This window comes from Cervus elaphus, chromosome 4 (assembly GCF_910594005.1).
Source record: "Cervus elaphus chromosome 4, mCerEla1.1, whole genome shotgun sequence".
Lineage (NCBI taxonomy): Eukaryota > Metazoa > Chordata > Mammalia > Artiodactyla > Cervidae > Cervus > Cervus elaphus.
In genome coordinates, this window is record NC_057818.1 from 45,372,818 (window position 1) to 45,397,716 (window position 24,899).

The 24,899-nt window shown below is 40.6% G+C and overlaps 1 protein-coding gene and 1 pseudogene across 1 annotated transcript in view; one reads left to right on the plus strand and one right to left on the minus strand.

Annotated features, from left to right (window-relative positions):
* Positions 1-24,899, minus strand: part of LOC122691992 (major allergen I polypeptide chain 1-like) — a 141,229-nt gene that overhangs the window by 23,705 nt on the left and 92,625 nt on the right. The window lies entirely within an intron of this gene.
* LOC122691990 lies at positions 622-2,946 on the plus strand (annotated as a pseudogene).

Consider the following 24,899-nt stretch of genomic DNA (forward strand, 5'->3'; position numbering starts at 1 on the left):
CCTTAAGGGTTTGGAAAAAGTTGGTGGCATGATCCGAAATTATCAGAATTATTAGTGCCAGAGAAAATCCACTTGGTGCAGGTCCTGTGAGTTCCTTCTTGGGAATGATTTGGAGGCCATGGATGCTGTCCAGCAGTGCTCAGGCCCTGCCTAGGGGCTGCAGATGTTAAGATATTTGAAGATGCAGGAAGGCCCAGCTCCCCATTCTTATCTCCAGGACTTGAACTTGGAGATAAAAGGAGGATTCTAGATGACCTTTTTTCTACCTGAGAGTGGTGTAGACCTGTCCTTGGTCTTCCTGTGATTCCATATGCTCAGTGTGGGAGAGTGTTGCCTCAGAACCAGGATAGATTGGGGGAAGGATGACCAGGAAAACAGGTGATGGTTGGGGCTGGGACAACAGAGCATTTGGCTCCAAATGGAGTCAGTTAGAAATGTCAGCTCCACTTGATCATTGGCAAAGATGCTACCACAAATTCCCCCTGAGCACTGTTCTCAGAGCAGAATGGGCTTCCAAGTAAACACCCCGGGATCCAAGAGAATCACCTTTGCCAGGTTCTTGGCCACAGGCCTTTCGTCCTCCTGGGAGGTATGTGGGTTGGGCTTGGGGAGCTAGTGATTTGTAATGCTGCAGAAACCCTGCCTTGAGCAGAGCACTCTAGCTACCACCATGATGAAGGGAGCACTGCTTGTGCTGACCCTGCTGGTGACCAGACAGCTGACCTTCTAGACACATGAGGGTAGAAAGGAGGGTCCTGATGGTCCTCTTGATCCTTGCCCCATGCCATCTCACTCCATCCTCCACAGTCCTGTCCAAGCAGCTTCTAAGGGCAGATCCGAGGGCGGGTGGCAGATCAGTGTCCAGGAGTCCTGCACAAACTCCCTGGGGCTTTCAGTCTTTAATGGAGAGGGTGGTGTGGAGCTGGAAGGATCATTAGCTGTACAAACCCTGGAGGTTAGTTTGTTGGAGATAGTGGTGCTCGTTGGGAGGGAGGAAGCAGGCTGGTATGCCTGGGGCAGTGGTCAAGGCTAGAGGGATCTCCAGGCCTCACACCTCTTGCTGCTCCCTCTGCTGGGAGGTTTTCAGTCTGGGATGTTAAGCAGTCCTGGGAGAGGCTGGGTCTTTGTGGAAGGTGAGTCTGGAAGCTTTGGATATGTGAGTTTCTATCAAGTGGTGGAAACAGGAACCTCCTACTCTGGTTATTCTTTGACAAGATGTTTTTTGTCTTTCCTTCAGTGGAAGCCTGCCCTGTGTTTTATGGTGGGCTTTCAGCGGTGTTAGTTGGAAGCAAAACATTGTTGAACTCAACGCTCAATTTGGTTGATAGTACTGATCGATGGGCATGGGTTTGAGTAAACTCTGGGAGTTGGTGATGGACAGGGAGGCCTGGCATGCTGCGATTCATGGGGTTGCAAAGAGTCGGACACAACTGAGCAACTGAACTGAACTGAACTGAACTGAACTGAACTGATGAAGAAAAGGCAGCCTTTGGAAAAATCCAGGATTGCTTCAATGAGGAGGGATTTAATGCCAGGCTGCATATTGAACAAATTGTGGTAATTTACTCTCCTGACCTCACTCTGCCCTGCCCACTGACATGCATAGTGCGGTATGCCACATGGGAATAGATCATGCAGTCATGGGATATGTGACAGACAGGAGCTATCAGCAAAGAAGCACATGAACCTTTGCTCCACCCTGGCAGCACCTGTAATATGCAAGGGCAGTCCATGTGTACATCCAGCCTCTGTTGTTGCCTAATATGCCCACAGCGTGCAAATCAAATCTCACACACAGTAGAGTTGAGAGGCCAAGTGTGTTGAGGCAGGTGATTGTTTTTTTCCTCAGTGAGTGGAACTAGCATTGAAGGAGTAGAATTTTAATGTTTGGCAGGAAAGGAAGCTTTCAGCTCACACACATGTAGGAATCATGTCAGTTCTACTTTAGGAATATTGAAAAGGAGCCCCTGGCTTTAGCCTCTTTCCAGCAAGGGATTCCCTGTCTTTGTAAGGTTTCATCACCTCCTCTTGTTCCCACTCTGTGGACCATTGCTCTGGCTCAGATCCCCATTTCCACTGACATGGTCTTCGTGTTTACAAGCCTGAATTTCCACTGTGGTGTTTTGGTGCCTGGGCTCCTGAAGGGGCTTCTAGGTACCTGTGACTGCTCACCTTGGCTAGCAGTGTATCTCCTGAAGAACCATCTTTCCTTTATAGTTCTTGTCAAACAATACTGGAGATTTTGGATAGTTTGTCTCAACACATTTTCCTCAAATTGTTGATTGTTCGAAATGAGAGGTTTTCTGCGAGCTGAGTTTCATGCATTAAAAGGAGCACACAGAGCACATGAGTTTGTTTATGACTCCTGCATGCACATTAGTCCACCCAGCACACCTGCAAGAAGAGGTGAAGGTGCAGGAGGTGTGACCCAAACCCAGGCTCCAGCACCTTGCTCCGCCTTCAGGACTAGTCCTGGCTGTGCCCTGTTGATCTTTGTCTTCTCCGCCCCTCCTGGTGTGGCTGGTGGCTAGTCTCTCTCCTGACACCTGTGCCTGTGTTGTTATGGAGCCATCCTCCCCTTGGAGCCTGATGGCAGCCCCCTTCCAGTGGTGGGTCTGCGAAAGGATGTTCTTCTGGGGAGGGGTCTGAATCCTGGAGGGTGAGGTGACTCTTGGGAGACAGGATAGCCCTGCTGTGGGCTCAGGTGTTGTCCCTCCTACTCCTCCTCCCTCCCAGGTTTCCATCATCTCTGACAACAATTGCAATGGCTATAAGATATCCTTGGTGCTGAGCAGTGTTTTTGGAATAATTCTCAGTGCGGTGTCTTTGGTAAAGTAATCTTTGCCAGTGATGCCTGGTGTGCGCTCCATGTTCCGCCCTGTTCTCAACTGTAGCTGGAATCCTGACAACTGTCCCACCTATGTGGTCTCTATCAGGTTTACTCTAATAAAATCACTGCAGCATTGCTCAGCATGCCCAGTGTCTATCTGCTGTGGGGAGGATGTGAAGCAGGAGGTCTTGGGTGATGGTGAGAAGTGACCCATGTTGTCACTGTGGGGAGTATGGGGACTGGGATCAGACAGAATGAGGTAAACTTAGGTCCTGTCCTGACAAACTGTGGAACCACGGGCATGTTTATTGTAACTTTCTCAAGTCATTCTGTCATCTGCTAAATAGGGTTTGTGTATGAAGATTAGGCAAAAGAAGATATAAGTAACCCTTGCCATTATCAGCTGGAAGGATAAAGTTGTTGTTTGTGGCCACAGATAGCATATCTCACTCTGGCCTTTAGCATGGTGGCAGAGCCTCCAGTCCTTTAAGTGTCCTTTCAGTTATTGATGAGTGACTCAGGAGATGCCCTGAGCAAGCTTGTAACAGGTCCCCTCTTCCTCCCAGTGGCATTCACCATTTTCTAATTGTTAGGTGGGTGACTTTTGAGGAGCCGGAACTTTTGTTTTCAGGGACACTTAGTACACTGTTGTTCCTGGGTTCTGCCATGGGGACCAGGACCCCAGGAAGTATTCGATCAGAAGGAAGGGAGTGGATGGAAGAAGCTACCCCAGCGGGAATGTTGTTTCCATGGAAACACCTCATGCTGTGAAGTGTGAATTACAGGATGTGCCACAGGAGTGAGTGTCCTGGATGCCCCAGCCTAGTTCTAAGAGCATGAGATAGGTAGCTGCCTTACCAGTAGGACATTTGTGAAGGTACAAAGAAAGGACTAGGTTTTATCCCAGCATCTAGGCCTTTGTCAGATTACTCTCAGCATGACACACAAAAAGAGTGGCACTATTGGTAAAATGTCTCTACCTTCTGGCCGAGCAGGTGAAATCAGGTCACATTCTGGGAACTGAAGTTTGGAGTTGGGGTAAATGGTGAGGGCCTTGAGTCCTGGCTCTTCTTTGACCTGCTACCTGAATTTAGGCCTTTAAATTCACTTTCGCTCTTTCTACAACTTAAATGCTGGAGAGGGTATGGAGAAAAAGGAACCCTCTTACACTTTTGGTGGGAATGCAAACTAGTACTGCCACTATGGAGAACAGTGTGGAGATTCCTTAAAAAACTGGAAATAGAACTGCCATACGACCCAGCAATCCCATTGCTGGGCATACACACTGAGGAAACCAGAATTGAAAGAGACATGTGTAGCCCAATGTTCATCGCAGCACTGTTTACAATAGCCAGGACATGGAAGCAACCTAGATGTCCATTGGCAGATGAATGGATAAGAAAGTTGTGGTATATATACACAATTGAATATTACTCACCTATTAAAAAGAATGCATTTGAATCAATTCTAATGAGGTGGATGAAACTGGAGCCTATTATACAGAGCGAAGTAAGCCAGAAAGAAAAACATCAATACAGTATATTAACGCATATATATGGAATTTAGAAAGATGGTAGTGATGACCCTATATGCGAGACAGTAAAAGAGACACAGATGTAAAGAACAGAGTGTCGGACTCTGTGGGAGAAGGTGAGGGTGAGATGATTTGAGAGAATAGCATTGAAACATGTATATTATCATATGTGAAATAGATCTCCAGTCCAGGTTTAATGCATGAGGCAGGGTGCTCAGGTCTGGTGTGCTGGGATGACGCTGAGGGAGGGGATGGGGAGGGAGGTGGGAGGGGGGATCAGGATGGGGAACACATGTAAATCCATGGCTGATTCATGTGAATGTATGGCAAAAACCACCACAATATTGTTAAGTAATTGGCCTCCAATTAAAATAAAACAAAAACATATACCAAGGGCTGCATGCTCTGCAGACTTAGTGTTAAGTATTCCAGTCATAATAAAGATGTCTAAAATGTTCTCAAAAAGTACAAAATAAAAAAAAAAAACCACACACACACACACACACACACACACACACACACACACACACACACACACACCACCTCCATTGCATGGACAACCGAGGAGTCAATGGGAAGTTAAGTTCATTGAGGACAAAATCAGAGTCACGTTTTGCAACTGTGTCCCAAACTGAATAAAGTGCTTAATGGAAGTGTGCAGGGAGGGAGGGCCTCCGAGTTTCTGCATCCTGGACACTGCTCTTGTCCCTGATGAGGCAGTCCTAGGCCAGGACAAAATTCCCCCCAGGTTAGCTGAGTCACTCAGGGCTACTTGCACCATAGCATTCTTTAACTTCCACAATTGCTTTATTCACCAGTATTTGTGTAAGTTCACCTTGGCAATCTCTTCAAGCTCTGAGTTTTGTTTGGGGGATCAAATTCCTTCTTTGTCAATGACACCTTCAGAAATCCCCTCTTATGAGTCCAGGAAATAAGCCTTTAATGGTTTATTTCCAGATCAGCCCTACTCCTGGGCTCCTGGGAGAAGCAGAGCCTCTCCAGGGAGACAAAGTCTCCTGAACACAAAATCACAGCCAAGGGTACAAAGCTCATGAGAACTGGGCTTCAGGGAGTGAGAGGCAGCATAGCAAATGCTCAAGAAATTTAGACTTTGGTATTATTTTGGGGTTTTTATTATGTTGGCATTATTCTTTGCAGTATATAAAATAAGCAGGGCTTCCCAGGTGGCACTAGTCAAAAGGAATCTGCCTGCAATGCAGGAGGCCTGGGTTTGATCCCTGGGTTGGGAGGATTCCCTGGGGGAGGAGGTGGTGGCCCACTCCAGTATTCTTGCCTGGGAAGTCCCATGGGCAGAGAAGCCTGGTGGGCCTGCAAAGAGTTGGATGAAACTGAGCACACATATAAAATAAGTATGCTTAGAGATAAAAGAAGAACTTGGAATAAGTGTAAAGAAGAGAACACCAAGCAAGAGAAGAGGCAGGTTTGGAAAGAACTACTGAGGACATTTAAGAATGAGAAATAGGGACTTCCCTGGTGGTGCAGGGGTAAGACACTGTGCTCCCAATGCAGGGGACCCAGAATCGATCCTTGGTCAGGGGACTAGATCCTGCTTGCTGCAACTAAAGATCCCACATGCTGCAACTAACACCCGGTGCAACCAAATAAATCAATTAATAAAAATAAAATATTTTTTAAAAAAGGAATGAAAAACAGAATCACTGAAATGAAGAGCTTAATGTGCAGGTTAAGTAGCAGATTAGACAGAGATGAAGATGCAGCTGGAAAACTAGAGGGGAAAGTGGAGGAATTCACCTAGAACATGGTGACTGAAAAAAAAAAAAAAGACTAAAAGACAAACATGAGCAAGAGTATGAGACTTGGAAAATGGTGTGAGAAAGTCAAGCATAAGGTAAATTGAAGCAAAAGTCAACAGAAGAATGGCTGAAATTTTTCCAGAATTCCCAAGAGACACAAAACTTTATCCTCAGGAAGCACATTGACTCCAAAGCAGGATAAATAAGAAGAAACTCACTCTAGAGATGCCACCATGAAAACAGAGAACACTGGATGTAAAAAGGACCACAACACAGTGGAGAAGGAACATCAGTCACATAGGAAAGGCAGAGGGACCACCAGATGATCCCTGGAGACAGTAGGAGGTGACATGGTATAATCCACATCTGTGCCCTCTGCCCATAAGCCTTCTGAGCTGAAATCAATAATAAATGTATAACCTAAAATCCCCATGCACTTAGAAAATAAAAGTACCTTCCATATCATTCATGGGTCACAGAAGAGTAATAACAGATATTTAAATGCTCAAAAGAAGAAAAGAGGGTGGCAGAGGATGAGATGGTTGATAGCATTACTGATTCAATGGACATGAACTTGGGCAAACTCCAGGAGATAGTAAGGAACAGGGAGGACTTGCATTCTGCAGTCCATGGGGTCATGGGGAGTTGGACATGACTTAGCAACTGAACAACAAAAATGCTCAAGAACTGAACAATGATACCAAAGTGAAGTTGCTCGGTCGTATCTGGCTTTTTGCGACCCCGTGGACTGTAGCCGACTAGGCTCGTCTGTCTGTGGAGTTTTCCGGGTGGGAGTACTGGAGTGGGTTGCCATTTCCTTCTCCAGGGGATCTTCCAGACCTGGGGGTCGAACCCAGGTCTCCTGCATTGCAGGCAGAAGCTTTACCACCTGAGCCACCAGGGAAGCTGAACAATGTTACTGCTATGCTCCAAAATATACCAGACACAGGACTACAGAACCAGGAAGAAATGTTTAACTTTAAATTCTTACAATATGAGCCATTAAAAAGAATACATTTGAATCAGTTCTAATGAGATGGATGAAACTGGAGCCCATTATGCAGAGTGAAGTAAGCGAGAAAGAAAAACACCAATACAGTTTACTAACACATATATATGGAATTTAAAAAGATGGTAATGATAACTCTATATGCAAGACAGAAAAAGAGACACAGATGTACAGAACAGACTTTTGAACTCTGTGGGAGAAGGCGAGGGTGGGATGGTCTGAGAGAATAGTATTGAAACAAGTATACTATCAAGTGTAAAACAGATCGCCAGTCCAGATTGGATGCATGAGACAAGTGCTCAGGGCTGGTGCACCGGGAAGACCCAGAGGGATGGGATGGGGAGGGAGGTGGGAGGGGGGATCAGGATGGGGAACACATGTACACCCATGGCTGATTCATGTCAATGTATGGCAAAAACCACTACAATATTATAAAGTAATTAGCCTCCAACTAATAAAAATAAATTAAAAAAAATTCTTATGATAGAAATAAAGCTTGAAAATTAAGAAGCTATGCTTACAAAAATAACAAAGAAGTTAAGCTTTCAACTCAATAACCTGTAAAGAGATCACCAGGAAAAAAACCCAGAAAGAATAGAAAGAAATGATGACAATGGAAGGATAAATTAATGACAGGAGAACCAAAAATGTGATGGACATGAGAGTTGGCTGAGAGTCGGCTTTCTTTGAGCAGCAAGGAAACAGATAAACCTCTGCTGAGATAAATTGAGAAAAAAGAAAAAAAAATTCTAGAAATGAAAGGTGGAGCTTAATGTCAGATACCATGGAGATTAAAAAATTAAGAAAATATTAAGACCTTTTTTACCAAGAAATTGACAATGTTATTGACATGGACCATGGGGTAGAGAGGTCTAAGATGACCAAGGTTCACACCCTTGAGTGTGGGCTGGACCTAGTGACTGGCTTTCAACAAAAAGAGTACACGAAAAGTAGTGGAAGGTGGCCTCTAAGATGGGGTTTACAGCACTGAGTCTTCAACTAGCTGACTCACACTCTCTCCCCCTCTTGCTCTGATGGACAAACTGCCAGGTCGGACAGAACAACTGGCAAAGACCTGAATCCTGTTGACAGCATGAGTGAACTTGAAGAAGGACTCTTGCCCTGTCTTGCCTTTAGATAACACTGCAGCCTCTGTGACACCTGGTCACAGCCCATGAGAGACCTGGGCCTGAGGAGCCAGCTAAGCTGAGCCTGGATTCCTGGGCCACAGAAGCGGTGAGATGGAAAGTGTTGTTGTAACCCAGGAAGTGTTGGGGTCACTTGTTACACAGCAACAATGCAGGTCACTCCTTAGAAAAATAACACCAAATCTTATTTTAAAAAGATTAGAAAAGCTGAACAGATCAGTAGCTAGTAAAGGAATCAATCAAAATGTAAAAATCTGTCTACACAAAAGCCAGGCCCAGGCCAAGAAACTACATAAGGAACACGTCGCCTCAGTCTTACATGGGAGGTAATACTGCCCACTTGGATGATGAGGAGTGTAACCTGGTCTCAAACCCATTGGGACAGTACAACAGAGGACAGTTACAAGCCATGCACACTTTTAAACAAAGGTGCAACAAATTCTAAACAAAATCTCAACACACCAAGTACGGTAATGCAGTAAAATACATCATGGTTGAGATGGGTTATTTTCTGAAAAGCAGGAAAGTCTACTCATGTACTTTTACCACATTAACTGATAAAAGGAGAAAATTTTATATGTTCAGCTCAACACACATGGAAAAAGTCTTTGATAAAGCAACATCTTCAGTCAAATATTCATGACATCTATCTGGAGAAAACCATAATTCAAAAAGATACTAGCACCTCAATGTTCACAGCAGCACTATTCACAATAGCCAGGACATGGAAGCAACCTAAACATTCATCAACAAAGGGGTAGATAAAGAAGATGTGGTACATATATACAGTGGAATAGTACTCAGCCATAAAAAGAATGAAATAAGGCCATTTGCAGCCACATGGATGGACCTAGAGACTGTCATACTTAGTGAAGTAAGTCAGAAAGAGACAAATACCATATGATATCGCCTGCATGTGGAGTCTTAAAAAATGGTACGAGTGAACTTATTTACAAAACAGAAATAGAGTTACAGATGTAGAGTTACAGAGTCATATATAGCTTTTATTATGTTGAGGTATGTTCCTTCTATTCCTGCTTTCTGGAGAGTTTTTATCATAAATGGATGTTGCATTTTGTCAAAGGGATAAATTGGAAGATTGTAATTTACATATATGAACTATTATATATATTAATAAAAGAGATAACTAATAACAACAACAACAAAAAATTGAACAGATTAAGGGGTAAATTGTAATTTTGTATGAGATGAATTGATATCCTAGAATTTCAGCTATTCCCAAATATGTCTAAATTAATCCTTGTTCTAATGAGGGTAACATAATGTTGACCCAGCAAACTGAATTCTTGAAATCAACCAAAAAGATTGAGATCAATAGGAACTGTAAGGAGGATTGTTCTCACCAGGCATTACAACAGAAGTATTAGGCTCCATAAATAATCCAGTTGTAGTCAAAGATTAGATAGATGGTCATTGTGAGAGAAAAGAAAACCCATTTATAGAGTCAAAGATAGTTTAAGATATAATAAGAACAGTTTATTGAATCCTGAAGAAGGAATGGATTATTTAAAATGGTGTTGAGGAAAATGAGCAAACATTAAAACAATCTAGAATGTCTGCAGAGCTGTTTCCTGTGGATTTATGTGGAGTAATGATTTAATTGGCATAATTCTAATGTTTAATTATTCATTTGTCACAGCTCATTCCTCCTCCACCCTCCAGTTTCTCTTTCAGTTTGACTTTCATGATATCACAGTTTCTTGTTTTTCTCCTGTTTTACTGAAAGATCCTTCTCAGGTCCTCAAGGTTGTATCCATATGAAGGATCATTAGCTTTCATTTCTTTTGTTTCTCATTTATGTTCACTTTCTCAGTGATACCATCCCACTTCATCTTCACTTTATAAGTTTCATATTTATTTATTTAAATTTGTCACTAGTAATATAATATTTATTACTGCTACTACTTAATTCTTCAAAGATCATTTTTTTTCCATTTATTTTTATTAGTTGGAGGCTAATTACTTTACAATATTGTAGTGGTTTTTGCCATACATTGACATGAATCAGCCATGGGTGTACATGTGTTCCCCATCCTGAACCCCCCTCCCACCTCCCTCCCCATTCCATCCCTCTGGGTCATCCCAGTGCACCAGCCCCGAGCACTTGTCTCATGCATCCAATCTGGACTGGCGATCTGTTTCACACTTGATAATATACATGTTTCGATGCTGTTCTCTTAGATCATCCCACCCTTGCCTTCTCTCATAGAGTCCAAAAGTCTGATTTTTACATGGGTGTCTCTTTTTCTGTCTTGCATATAGGGTTATCATTACCATCTTTCTCAATTCCATATATATGTGTTAGTATACTGTATTGGTGTTTTTCTTTCTCGCTTACTTCACTCTGTATAATGGGCTCCAGTTTTATCCATCTCATTAGAACTGATTCAAATGTATTCTTTTTAATGGCTGAGTAATATTCCATTGTGTATATGGACCACAGCTTTCTTATCCATTCATCTGCTAATGGGCATCTAGGTTGCTTCCATGTCCTGGCTATTATAAACAGTGCTGCGATGAACATTGTGGTACATGTGTCTCTTTCAGATCTGGTTTCCTCGGTGTGTATGCCCAGGAGTGGGATTGCTGGGTCATATGGCAGCTCTATCTCCAGTTTTTAAAGGAATCTCCACACTGTTCTCTATAGTGGCAATACTAGTTTGCATTCCCACCGACAGTATAAGAGGATTCCCTTTTCTCCACACCCTCTCCAGCGTTTATTGCTTGTAGACTTTTGGATAGCAGCCATTCTGACTGGCGTGTAATGGTACCTCATTGAGGTTTTGATTTGCATTTCTCTGATAATGAGTGATGTTGAGCATCTTCTCATGTGTTTGTCAGCCATGTGTATGTCTTCTTTGGAGAAATGTCTGTTTAGTTCTTTGGCCCACTTTTTGATTGGGTCTTTTATTTATTGGAATTGAGCTGCAGGAGTTGCTTGTATATTTTTGAGATTAGTTCTTTGTCCATTGCTTCACTTGCTATTATTTTCTCCCATTCTGAAGGCTGTCTTTTCACTTTGCTTATTGTTTCCTTTGTTGTAAGGAAGCTTTTAATTTTAATTAGGTCCCATTTGTTTATTTTTGCTTTTATTTCTGTTACTCTGGGGGGTAGGTTACAGAGGATCCTGCTGTGATTTATGTCAGAGAGTGTTCTGCCTATGTTTTCCTCTAGGAGTTTCATAGTTTCTGGTCTTACATTTAGATCTTTATTTAGTCCATTTTTTGTTTATTTTTGTGTATGGTGTGAGAAAGTGTTCTAGTTTCATTCTTTTACAAGTGGTTGGCCAGTTTTCCCAGCACTGCTTGTTAGAGAGGTTGTCTTTTGTCCATTGTATATTCTTGCCTCCTTTGTCTCTCTGGGCTTTCTATTCTGTTCCATTGATCTATATTTCTGTCTTTGTGCCAGTACCATACTGTCTTGATGACTGTGGCTTTGTAATAGAGCCTGAAGTCAGGCAGGTTGATTCCTCCAGTTCCATTCTTCTTTCTCAAGATTGTTTTGGCTATTCGAGGTTTTTGGTATTTCCATACAAATTGTGAAATTATTTGTTCTAGTTTTGTGAAGAATACTGTTGGTAGCTTGATAGGGAATGCATTGAATGTATAGATTGCTCTGGGTAGTATAGTCCTTTTCACAATATTGATTCTTCCAATCCATGAACACGGTATATTTCTCCATCTATTTGTGTCCTCTTTGATTTCTTTCATCAGTGTTGTATAGTTTTCTATGTATAGGTCTTTTGTTTCTATAGGTAGATATACTCCTAAGTATTTTATTCTTTTTGTTGCAGTGGTGAATGGTATTGTTTCCTTAGTTTCTCTTTGTTTTTTCATTGTTAGTGTATAGGAATGCAAGGGATTTTTGCGTGTTAATTTTATATCCTGCAACTTTACTATATTCATTGATTAGCTCTAGAAATTTTCTTGTAGAGTCTTTAGGGTTTTCTATGTAGAGGATCATGTCGTCTGCAAACAGTGAGAGTTTTACTTCTTCCTTTCCTATCTGGATTCCTTTTATTTCTTTTTCTGCTCTGATTGCTGTGACCAAAACTTCCAAAACTATGTTGAATAGTAGTGGTAATAGTGGGCACCCTTGTCTTGTTCCTGATTTTAGGGGAAATGCTTTCAATTTTTCACCATTGAGGATAGTGTTTGTTGTGGGTTTGTCATATATAGCTTTTATTATGTTGAGGTATGTTCCTTCTATTCCTGCTTTCTGGAGAGTTTTTATCATAAATGGATGTTGAATTTTGTCAAAGGCTTTCTTTGCATCTATTGAGATAATCATATGGTTTTTATCTTTCAATTTGTTAATGTGGTGTATTACATTGATCGATTTGTGGATATTAAAGAATCCTTGCATCCCTGGGATAAAGCCCACTTGGTCATGATGTATGATCTTTTTAATATGTTGTTGGATTCTGTTTACTAGAATTTTGTTAAGGATTTTTGCATCTATGTTCATCAGTGATATTGGCCTGTAGTTTTCTTTTTTGTGCATCTTTGTCTGGTTTTGGAATGAGGGTGGTGGTGGCCTCACAGAATGAGTTTGGAAGCTTACCTTCTTCTGCAATTTTCTGGAAGAGTTTGAGTAAGATAGGTGTTAGCTCTTCTCTAAGTTTTTGGTAGAATTCAGCTGTGAAGCCGTCTGGTCCTGGGCTTTTGTTTGCTGGAAGATTTCTGATTACAGTTTAGATTTCCATGCTTGTGATGGGTCTGTTAAGATCTTCTATTTCTTCCTGGTTCAGTTTTGGAAAGTTATACTTTTCTAAGAATTTGTCCATTTCTTCCAAGTTGTCCATTTTATTGGCATAGAGCTGCTGGTAGTATTCTCTTATGATCCTTTGTATTTCAGAGTTGTCTGTTGTGATCTCTCCATTTTCATTTCTAATTTTGTTGATTTGGTTCTTCTCCCTTTGTTTCTTGATGAGTCTTGCTAACGGTTTGTCAATTTTGTTTATCTTTTTAAAAAACCAGCTTTTAGCTTTGTTGATTTTTGCTATGGTCTCTTTTGTTTCTTTTGCATTTATTTCTGCCCTAATTTTAAAGATTTCTTTCCTTCTACTAACCCTGGGGTTCTTCATTTCTTCCTTCTCTAGTTGCTTTAGGTGTAGAGTTAGGTTATTTATTTGACTTTTTCTCGTTTCTTGAGGTAAGCCTGTAATGTTATGAACCTTCCCCTTACCACTGCTTTTGCAGTGTCCCATAGGTTTTGGGTTGTTGTGTTTTCATTTTCATTCATTTCTATGCATATTTTAATTTCTTTTTTGATTTCTTCTATGATTTATTGGTTATTCAGAAGTGTGTTATTTAGCCTCCATATGTTTGAATTTTTAATAGTTTTTTCCTGTAATTGAGATCTAATCTTACTGTGTTGTGATCAGAAAAGATGACTGGAGTGATTTCAATTTTTTGAATTTACCAAGGCTAGATTTATGGCCAGGATGTGATGTATTCTGGAGAAGGTTCTGAGTGCACTTGAGAAAAAGGTAAAATTGATTGTTTTGGGGTGAAATGTCCTATAGATATCAATTAGGTCTAGCTGGACCATTGTGTCATTTAAAGTTTGTGTTTCCTTGTTAATTTTCTGTTTAGTTGATCTATACATAGGTGTGAGTGGGGTATTAAAATCTCCCACTATTTTTCTGTTATTGTTAATTTCCCCTTTCATACTTGTTAGCATTTGCCTTACATATTGCGGTGCTCCTATGTTGGGTGATATATATTTATAATTGTTATATCTTCTTCTTGGATTGATCCTTTGATGATTATGTAGTGTCCTTCTTTGTCTCTTTTCACAGTCTTTATTTTAAAGTCTATTTTATCTCATATGAGTATTGTGACTCCTGCTTTCTTTTGGCCTCCGTTTGTGTGAAATATTTTTTTCCAGCCCTTCACTTTCAGTCTGTATGTGTCCCTTGTTTTGAGGTGGGTCTCTTGTAGACAGCATATATAGGGGTCTTGTTTTTGTATCCATTCATCCAGTCTTTGTCTTTTGGTTGGGGCATTCAACCCATTTACTTTTAAGGTAATTATTGATAGGTATGGTCCCGTTGCCATTTACTTTGTTGTTTTGGGTTCGTGTTTATACACCCTTTCTGTGTTTCCTGTCTAGAGAAGATCCTTTAGCATTTGTTGGAGAGCTGGTTTGGTGGTGCTGTATTCTCTCAGCTTTTGCTTGTCTGTAAAGCTTTTGAATTCTCCTTCATATCTGAATGAGATCCTTGCTGGGTACAGTAATCTGGGTTGTAGTTTATTCTCTTTCATCACTTTAAGTATGTCCTGCCATTCCCTTCTGGCCTGAAGAGTTTCTATTGATAGATCAGCTGTTATCCTTATGGGAATCCCTTTGTGTGTTATTTGTTGTTTCTCCCTTGCTGCTTTTAATATTTTGTTCTTTGTGTTTGATCTTTGTTAATTTGATTAATATGTGTCTTGGGGTGCTTTGCCTTGGGTTTATCCTGTTTGGGACTCTCTGGGTTTCTTGGACTTGTGTTACTATTTCCTTCCCCATTTTAGGGAAGTTTTCAGCTATTATCTCCTTGAGTACTTTCTCATGGCCTTTCTTTTTGTCTTCTTCTTCTGGGACTCCTATGATTGTTGGGGTGTTTCACATTATCCCAGAAGTCCCTGAGGTTGTCCTAATTTCTTTTGATTATTTTTTCTTTTTTCCTCTCTGCTTCATTTATTTCCACCATTTTATCTTCTACCTCACTTATCCAATCTTCTGCCTCTGTTAATCTACTGTTGGTTCCCTCCAGAGTGTTTTTGATCTCATTTATTGCATTATTCATTTTTAATTGACTCTTTTTTTTATTTCTTCTAGGTCCTTGTTAAACATTTCTTGCATCTTCTCAATCCTTGTCTCAGGCTATTTATCTGTAACTCCATTTTGTTTTCAAGATTTTGGATCATTTTTATTATCATTATTCTAAATTCTTTTTCAGGTAGATTCCCTAGCTCCTCCTCTTTTGTTTGGCTTGGTGGGCATTTTTCATGTTCCTTTACCTGTTGGGTATTTCTCTGCCTTTTCATCTTATTTAGATTGCTGTGTTTGGAGTGGCCTTTCGGTATTCTGGTGGTCTGTGGTTCCTTTTTATTGTGGAGGTTTCTCCCAATGGGTGGGGCTGGAAGATTGGCTTGTCAAGGTTTCCTAGTTAGGGAAGCTTGCGTCAGTGTTCTGGTGCATGGAACTGGATTTCTTCTCTCTGAAGTGGAATGGAGTGTCCAGTAGTGGGTTTTGAGATGGGTTTATGTGTTTGGTGTGACTTTGGGCAGCCTGTATGTTGATGCTCAGGGTTGTTTCTGTGTTGCTGGAGAATTTGTGTGGTATGTCTTGCCCTGGAACTTATTGGCTCTTGGTTTTCAGTGAATGAATGAATTGGTGGTTGGTTTCAGTGTAGGTATGGAGGCTTTTGGATGATCTCTTATTACTTAATGTTCCCTGTAGTCAGGAGTTTTCTGGTGTTCTCAGGTTTTGGGCTTAAGTCTCCTGCCTCTGATTTCAGTCTTATTCTTCCAGTAGCCTCAAGACTTCTCCAACTGTACAGCACTGATAATAAAACTTCTAGGTTAATGGTGAAAAGACCCTCCACAGTGAGGGACACTCAGAGAGGTTCACAGAGTTGCATGAAGAAGAGGAGAGGGAGGAAGGAGATAGAGATGAGCAGGAGGAGAAAAAGGTGGACTCAAGAGGAGAGAGACAGATCTACACAGTACTCTGTTCCCTAAATGTTCTCCATAGCCCAGAACACCCACAGAGATTCACAGAATTGGATTGAGAAGAGATGGGGGAGGGAGGAAATAGAGGTGATCTGGGGGAGAAAAAGGAGAGTCAAAAGGGGGAGAGAGTAATCAACACACTCCTGAGTAAAAATGGGTACTGAATATTGGATTTTTAAATGTCCAAAATTGATATCAAGTACTGAAAACAAAGATTAAAAATCTAGAGTAGAGGTTAGATTCTTGAAAATACAATATTAAGAACAAAAACAAAAACACAAAAAATTTAAGAAATGTATATGAATTTCACTTTAAAAATAGGGTTTTTTTTTTTGCAAGGTTATAGTGCAATGAAAATGAAAATTAAGGAGTAATAGAGGACTTCAAAAGAAAATAAAAGAAAAAAAGAAAAAAATTTTAATTAAAAAATAGTAAAAATATATGAAAATGAAAATTAAGCAGTAATAGAGGAGTAATAGAGGACTTTAAAAGAAAATGAAAATTAAGAAGTAATAGAGGAGTAATAGGGAATTTTAAAAGAAAATAAAAGAAAAAAAAATTAAAAAAAGAAAAAAAATTAGTAAAAATATATCTAGGAATTTCTCTGGAGCTGTTGCGGGCAGTGTGAGTTCTGTTCTGTTTCAGATAGCTCCTTGTTCCAGCTTACACTTCTCGATATCTATAGGCCCCTTCCGGTGTAGTCGGTATTAACTACAGATATTTTAATCTGTTGCACCTGTCACTTCTGAAGCTGTTCCCTTTGTTTATTTGGCTTCTGTTTGCTGGTCTCTTCAGTGTCTAATTTCCACCCTGACACAAGCGGGTGGAAGTGGTCTCCTGTTTAGGTTCGCTTGTTCAGTCATGCTGTGGGGAGGGAGGGGCATTGCAGACAAATATCACTGGCCTGTGTGGGGAGCACTCACAGTGTTCCGGCCACACTGGGATTGCCCCCACTCGCAGCTTGTGTGCTTTCCCTGTCTACACTGTTCAGGCTCCAGGCTGCTCTATAGGGATCAGGCCCTGAGTTGCATGCGGTTCCAGTTTTTGGGTACTCCACAAAAGCACAGACTTGGTTGGGCCTGCGTTTTGTGCCTTCCCCGCCCGAGCAGCTCAGGTAGCCAGGAGTTTGACAAGCGCACTCTCCCTGGGTGCAGTGCGCCTTATCCACTCTGCAGTCCCAGCCTCAGTTTCCGCGCGCTCCGGTCGGGTGCGCCTTGTGTCTCTTCTGGGGAGCTGGTCTCTAGCTGCCACCCTCCCAGCAGATGTCAACCATCCAGAATCTCAGGAAGTCTTTGGTTAGAAACTGGAAGCCTGTTTGCAGTTTGGTAGGGGATGCCATCTCTGGGACCAAGTTTGCCTCTTTCCCCTCTCCCCTGCCTCCTGCCTCTGGTGGGGAATGGGCTGGTTCACAGCCAGCTAGCACTTCTCTGGAATTCCTCAGTCCTTCCTTTGTTCTGTGATCGGGCTGGCAGTGTGTTCGGTTAGCGCTTTTCACTGGTTAATTTTCTCTCTCTCTCTTGCTATCTCACAGTTTAAGTTGCTATCTTACGGTAGCTCCCTCTGATTGCCCTCAGGGCATTCAGGCTCAGTCCTTACCCTAAGCAATGCTGCCCACTCCTCTCCATTCAGCCCCCACTTGCCAATGGCGGATGCGAGCGTCTGGGGTACTTTTCTGCTGGAAGTTGCTTGTAGGCATGTAATCTGTGGGTTTTATTTATTTTTCCTCCGAGTTAGGTTGCCCTCCGAGATTTGAAAACTTCTCACAGACCTGCCAGTAAGAGGGTTTCCTGGTGTTTGGAAAATTCCTCTATTATGACTCCCTTCCCGGGATGGGTCTCTGTCCCTATCTCTTTTGTCTCTCTCTTCATCTTTTATATTTTGTCCTACCTCCTTTCAAAGGCAGTGGGCTGCTTTTCTGGGCGCCTGATATCCTCTGCTAGTGATCAGAAGTTGTTTTGTTTATTTTTGAAACTAGTACAGCCGCTATGGAAAACAGTGTGGAGATTTCTTAAAAAACTGGAAATAGAACTGCCATATGACCCAGCAATCCCACTTCTGGGCATACACACTGAGGAAACCAGATCTGAAAGAGACACGTGCACCCCAATGTTCATTGCAGCACCGTTTATAATAGCCAGGACATGGAAGCAACCTAGATGCCCATCAGCAGATGAATGGATAAGGAAGCTGTGGTACATATACACCATGGAATATTACTCAGCCGTTAAAAAGAATTCATTTCGAGGTGCGCGGGGAAAAAAAAAAAAAAGAAAGAATTCATTTGAACCAGTTCTAATGAGATGGATGAAACTGGAGCCCATTATACAAAGTGAAGTAAGCCAGAAAGATAAAGAACATTACAGCATACTAACACATATATATGGAATTTAGAAAGATGGTAACAACAACCCTATATGCAAAACAGAAAAAGAGACGCAGATGTACAGAACAGACTTTTGAACTCTGTGGGAGAAGGTGAGGGTGGGATGTTTTGAAAGAACAGCATGTATATTATCTATGGTGAAACAGATCACCAGCTCAGGTGGGATGCATGAGACAAGTGCTTGGGCCTGGTGCACTGGGAAGACCCGGAGGGATCGGGTGGAGAGGGAGGTGGGAGGGGGAATCGGGATGGGGAATACGTGTAGATCTATGGCTGATTCATGTCAATGTATGACAAAACCCACTGAAAAAATAAATAAATAAATAAAGGGAAAAAAAGAAAAAAAAAAGAAGCTGTTTTGTGGAGTTTGTTCAGTGTTCAAATGTTCTTTCAATGAATTTGTAGGGGAGAAAGGGGTCTCCCCGTCCTATTCCTCCACCATCTTAGCTCCTCTGCTGGAAGTCTATTTTTTTAACTTCAGGGTAAGGAAGACCTTTCAAAAGATGAAATGAAACCAGAGTGATAATTTTGACTGCATTAGAAATAAAATGTTATGCGTATTACCACATGTGAAATAGATCACCAGTCCAGGTACGATGTGTGAGACACTGCACTCAGGGCTGGTGCACTGGGATGACCCTGAGGGATGGGATGGGGAGGGTGGTGAGAGGGGGCTTCAGGATGGGGGACACATGTATGGAGGATGATCCATGTCTGATTCATGTCAATTTATGGCAAAATCCACCGCAATATTGTAAGGTAGTTAGCCTCCAATTAAAATAAATAAATTAACTTACAAAAAAAGAAATGAAAAATTATTAAAAATAAAAAGCACAGTCATATTAAATAAATAAATAAATAAAATGTTATTGCATGGCAAAATGTACCATATACACCTTTTCAGGACATCAGTCAATGCTATTTCATTGGTGTCTTCTTATTATTTTTATATTTGGCTTTATTTGGCTTTTATGGGTCTTCATTACTGTATGGGCATTTCTCTAGTTGTGGTGAGTGGGCTTCTCATTGTTGTGGCTTCTCTTGTGCCAGAGCACAGACTCCAGGCCTGTGGGCTTCAGTCGTTGCAGCACATGGGCTCAGTAGTTAGGGCTCCTGAAATCTAAAGCATAGGCTCGGTAGTTGTGGTGCACACGTTTTGTTGTTCCGTGGCACATAGGATCGTCCGGAACTAGGAATAAATCGAACTCCTGCATTGGCAGGTCGATTCTTTACCACTGAGCCACCAGGGAAGCCTCTCATTGATGAATTTGTCAATTCTGTTTAAATTATAACAAGTCTACCCCTTCCTCTGTGTCTATCACCCGTCTTCTTTCCCTGATTTCTTTTCTAATGTGCTATGTATTCACTAGGTTTAGGGAAAGAGAAAATTAGCTAAGATGGCATGGTCAGGCTCTCTCACCCCACACCCTCTTGTTCCTGCCCTACGTTTTGTAAACAATGATTATGGAATAGCTAAGATTGCTTATACTATTGCTCATGTACGTCATGAGGTACTCAGTTGGCCAGGGCTACTTCTGTTCTGTAAGCATATATAAACTTCACCTGAAAAATCTCTGGAGGTTGTGTTGTGTTATGTCGACTTTGTGGATACGTTAGGTGGTGGTGAGGCTGCCTTATGGCTGTGTCCACGGGCTGCACGAGAGGAGAGAATACAGCATGTCTGCTGCTGCTACTGGCTGCCAGTGCCAGCCCAGAGAGAATAAACATGTCTACGGATCATACAGCTCTTCAAGTTTTCTTCCAGCTTCACCTGTCATGCCTTGCCTACCCTGGGTTCAACAAACAGTGTGCTTAGAGAGGTACAGATCAGCAAGACACCAAGCTTTCTCGTTTATTGTATTTCAATCAGCATCAGGCATAGGCTGCACAGGTAAAGAAATTTTAATTAAAGAACTATTCTCCATTTGAAAATTATCTGTCATCTGTCTTTCTATCCATGTTTATCCCTTCTTCTCTAAGTCAAATTCCAGAATGTTCTTTGCTTACTCCAGTGTGAAATATCTAATTAAAACAATGCCTTTCCCATGCTGATAGTCAATGGAATATCCTAAGACAGTAAGACCAAAGGAAAAAAAAAATTACTGACTCTGGGCAGGAAGTGGATTTACCCTTCCACCTGAAACAACTAAACCTGGACAAAATATAGGGAAGAATGATGTCCAGAAATTGAACTTCAGTTAGTACAAGAGAGTGGTCTCTGAGAAAGGGGGGGAAAGTTGCACTCTATGATTGCCCCCCTTTACTGCCTGGACAGAGTACCCAGATGGCCCTGCAGAAGGGAGGAGTTCAAGGAGGGAAAAGAGCAGTCTCTCTGAGTTCATGAGAAAAAGTTAGGAGTCCAAGATGGTCAGTGTCGTGACATTTTCAGTAGAGAATACTGAAGAGGAGAGAGTTGCACAGAAATAGGACTCCAGGGTTCTGCAACAAGTCTCTATCATATTCACTGAATACTGCCCAATGTATGCATGTGAGAAAACTGCCCAAAGTGAGGAAATAACAACCTGAAACAAGCAGAAGAAATAATGCCAAGAATTTATACAAGTCTGAAAATAATGTGTACTTCTAACAGCCTTTTTGTAGGGATACTATGGTTATTCATGGAGTGTCAAATAGTTTATTCAGGATGGTATCTTAGCAGTGGTATAAAAGTTACCTTTACATATGGATGCTTTTGTGCCATCTTAACAATGCTTAAATGGCTTCCCTTGTGTCTCAGTGGGTAAGAATCCACCTGCTAATGCAGGAGACAGGAGTTCAATCCTAGGTTGGAAGATACTCTGGAGAGGGAAATAACAATGACTTCAGTATTCTTGCCTTGGAAATCCCATGGACAGAGGAGCCTGGCAGGCTACAATCCATGGAGTCACAAGAGCCAGACATGACTTAGTGACTGAAAACAACAACAGCAGCACTTAAGAGACACTGCAAATTGATCAAGATATTTCAAAATAAAAGAAACACAGCTCAAAATTATCTATAGAACTATAGAGGTACTGAGCACCTAAAAGTTTAAATTTTAGAATATTTGAAATCCAAAAGGTAACTAGCAGGCATGTAAAGCAGCAGAAAATATGACCTTTTATCAGAAATAATCAATATAAATAAACCATCAATATAAACAATTGAAGAATAGCATCAATATAAACCATTGAAGAAGAAATCAATAGAAACAAACCCAGAATATTAGATAAAATATTAAAAGCTATTAAAAATTGTATTGCAAATGTTTAAGAAGGGAGAGGACCACTTGGACATGCAAGCTAGAAACATAGATATATTTCTTAAAAACTCAAACTTGAATAGATAAAAAATATATTCCACTAAATGAAATTAACAATGCATTAGGCACTGTAGAAGAAAATATTAATGACTTTGAAACAGACAATGGCAGAAACTATCCAAATTAAAAACAGAAAATGTTAAAAATGATAAGCAGATCAATGAACTGTGAGACACACCTGTGGGAGGGGTAATGCATGATTAATTGGAATCTCATAGGGAGTAATGGCCACAATCTTCCCATGTTTGATGAAAACTATAATCCAACACCTAGTGAACTTTAAGCATAAGAAAAATGAAGAACACTGCACTTAGCACACTGTAATCAGATTTCTTGAATGCACTGATAAAATCGAAGTGTTCAAAGCAGCCAGAGAAACAGACAAAGATAAGAAGACAGCACACTTCTCTTAGGAAACAATGTGATTTAGTGAAATATTGAAAATATTAAAAGAAAAATATTGTGAATGTCTAATTATCACCCTGGTGAAACTAGTTTTTAAAAATAAAGCAACAAATGAAAAGCAACAAGTAACACACAAGGGGATTCCCATAAGGATAACAGATGATCTTTCATAGAAACTTTTCAGGCCAGAAGGGAATGGCAGGACATACTTAAAGTAATGAAAGAGAAAAACTTACAACCCAGATTACTATACTCAGCAAGGATCTCATTGAAATATGAAGGAGAAATCAAAAGCTTTACAGACAAGCAAAAGCTAAGAGAATTCAGCACCACCAAATCAGCTCTTCAACAAATGCTAAAGGATCTTCTCTAGACAGGAAACACAGAAAACGTTTATAAACTCAACCCCCAAACAACAAAGTAAATGGCAAAAGGACCATGCTTATCAATAATTACCTTAAAGGTAAGTGGGTTGAATGGCCCAGCAAAAAGACAAAGACTGGCTGAATGGGTAAAGAAACAAGACCCCCTATATATGCTGTCTACAAAAGACCCACCTTAAACCAAGGGACACATACAGACTGAAAGTGAAGGGCTGGAAAAAGATATTTCACGCAAATGGAGACCAAAAGAAAGCAGGAGTAGCAATACTCATATCATATGAAATAAAGGCTGTAAAAATAGACTAAGAAAAACACTACATAATGATCAAAGGATAAATTCAAGAAGAAGATATAACAATTATAACTATATATTCACACAACATAGGAGTGACACAATATATAAGGCAAATGCTAAGAAGCATGAAAGGGGAAATTAACAGTAATACAATAATAGTGGGAGACTTTAACACCCCACTCACTCACACCAATGGATAGATCAACCATGCAGAAAATTAGCAAGGAAACACAAAGTTTAATTGATAAAATGGACGAGTTAGACTTAATTGATATCTATAGGATATTTCACACCCAAACAATGAATTTCACCTTTTTCTCAAGAGCACATGGAAGATTCTCCAGGATAGATCACATCCTGGGTCATAAATCTAGCCTTGGTAAGCTCAAAAAAATTGAAATCATTTCAAACATATTTTCTGATCACAATGTGGCAAGATTAGATGTCAACTCCAGGAAAGAAACTATTAAAAATACGAACATATGGAGGCTAAACAACACTCTTCTAAATAACCAACAAATCACAGAAGAAATAAAAAAAGAAATCAAAATATGCACTGAAACAAATGAAAATGAAAACATGATAGCCCCAAACCTGTGGGATTCAGTAAAAGCAGTGCTAAGGGGAAGGTTCATAGCAATTCAAGCTTACCTCAAGAAACAAGAGAAAAATCAAATAAATAACCTAACTTTACACCCAAAGCAACTAGAAAAAGAAGAAATCAAGAATCCCAGGGTTGGTAGAAGGAAAGAAATCATAGTAATTAGGGCAGAAATAAATGAAAAAGAAACAAAAGAGACCATACAAAAATCAGCAAAGCTAAAAGCTGGTTCTTTGAGAAGATAAATAACACTGACAAACTATTAGCCACACTCATCAAGAAAAAAAGGGAGAAGAATCAAATCAACAAAATTAGACATGAAACTGGAGAAATCACAACAGACAACTCAGAAATACAAAGGATCATAAGAGACTAATGTCAGCAACTATATGACAATAAAATGGACAGCTTGGAAGAAATAGACAAATTCTTAGAAAAGTATTACCTTCCAAAACTGAGCCAGGAAGACAGAGAAAATCTTAACAGACCCATCTAAGCACAGAAATGAAAACTGTCATAAAAAATCTTCCAATAAACAAAAGCCTGGGACCTGATGGCTTCACAGGTGAATTCTATCCAAAATTTAGAGAAGAGCCAACACTTATTTTACTCAAATTGTTCCAGAAAATTGCAGAGGAAGGTAAACTTCCAAACTCATTCTATGAGGCCGCCATCACCCTAATACCAAAACCAGACAAAGATGCCACAGAAAAGAAAAAAAACAAAAACAAAAAACTACAAGCCAATATCACTGATGAACATAGATGCGAAAATCCTCAACAAAATTCTAGCAAACAGAATCCAACAACATACTGAAAAGATCATACATCATGACCAAGTGGGCTTTATCCCAGGGATGCAAGGATTCTTCAGTATTCACAAATCAATCAATGTGATACACCACGTTACAAAATTGAAAGATAAAAACCATATGGTTATCTCAATAGATGCAGAGAAGTCCTTTGACAAAATTCAATACCCATATGATAAAAACTCTTCAGAAAGCAGGCATAGAAGGAATATATCTCAACATAATAAAAGCCATATATGGAACCCACAGCAAATATTATCCTCAATGGTGAAAAATTGAAAGTGTTTCCCCTACAGTCAGGAACAAGACAAGGGTACCCACTCTCACCACTACTATTCAACATAGTTTTGGAAGTTTTAGCCACAGCAATCAGAGCAGAAAAAGAACTAAAAGGAATCCAGATTGGAAAAGAAGAAGTAAAACTCTCACTGTTTGCAGATGACATGATCCTCTACATCAGTTCAGTTCAGTTCAGTTCAGTTCAGTTCAGTGGCTCAGTCGTGTCCGACTCTTTGTGGCCCCATGAATTGTAGCACACCAGGCCTCCCTGTCCATCACCAACCCCTGGAGTTTACTCAAACTCATGTCCATCGAGTCAGTGATGCCAATAGAAAACTCTAAAGATACCACCAGAAAATTACTAGAGCTAGCCAATGAATATAGTAAATTGCAGGATATA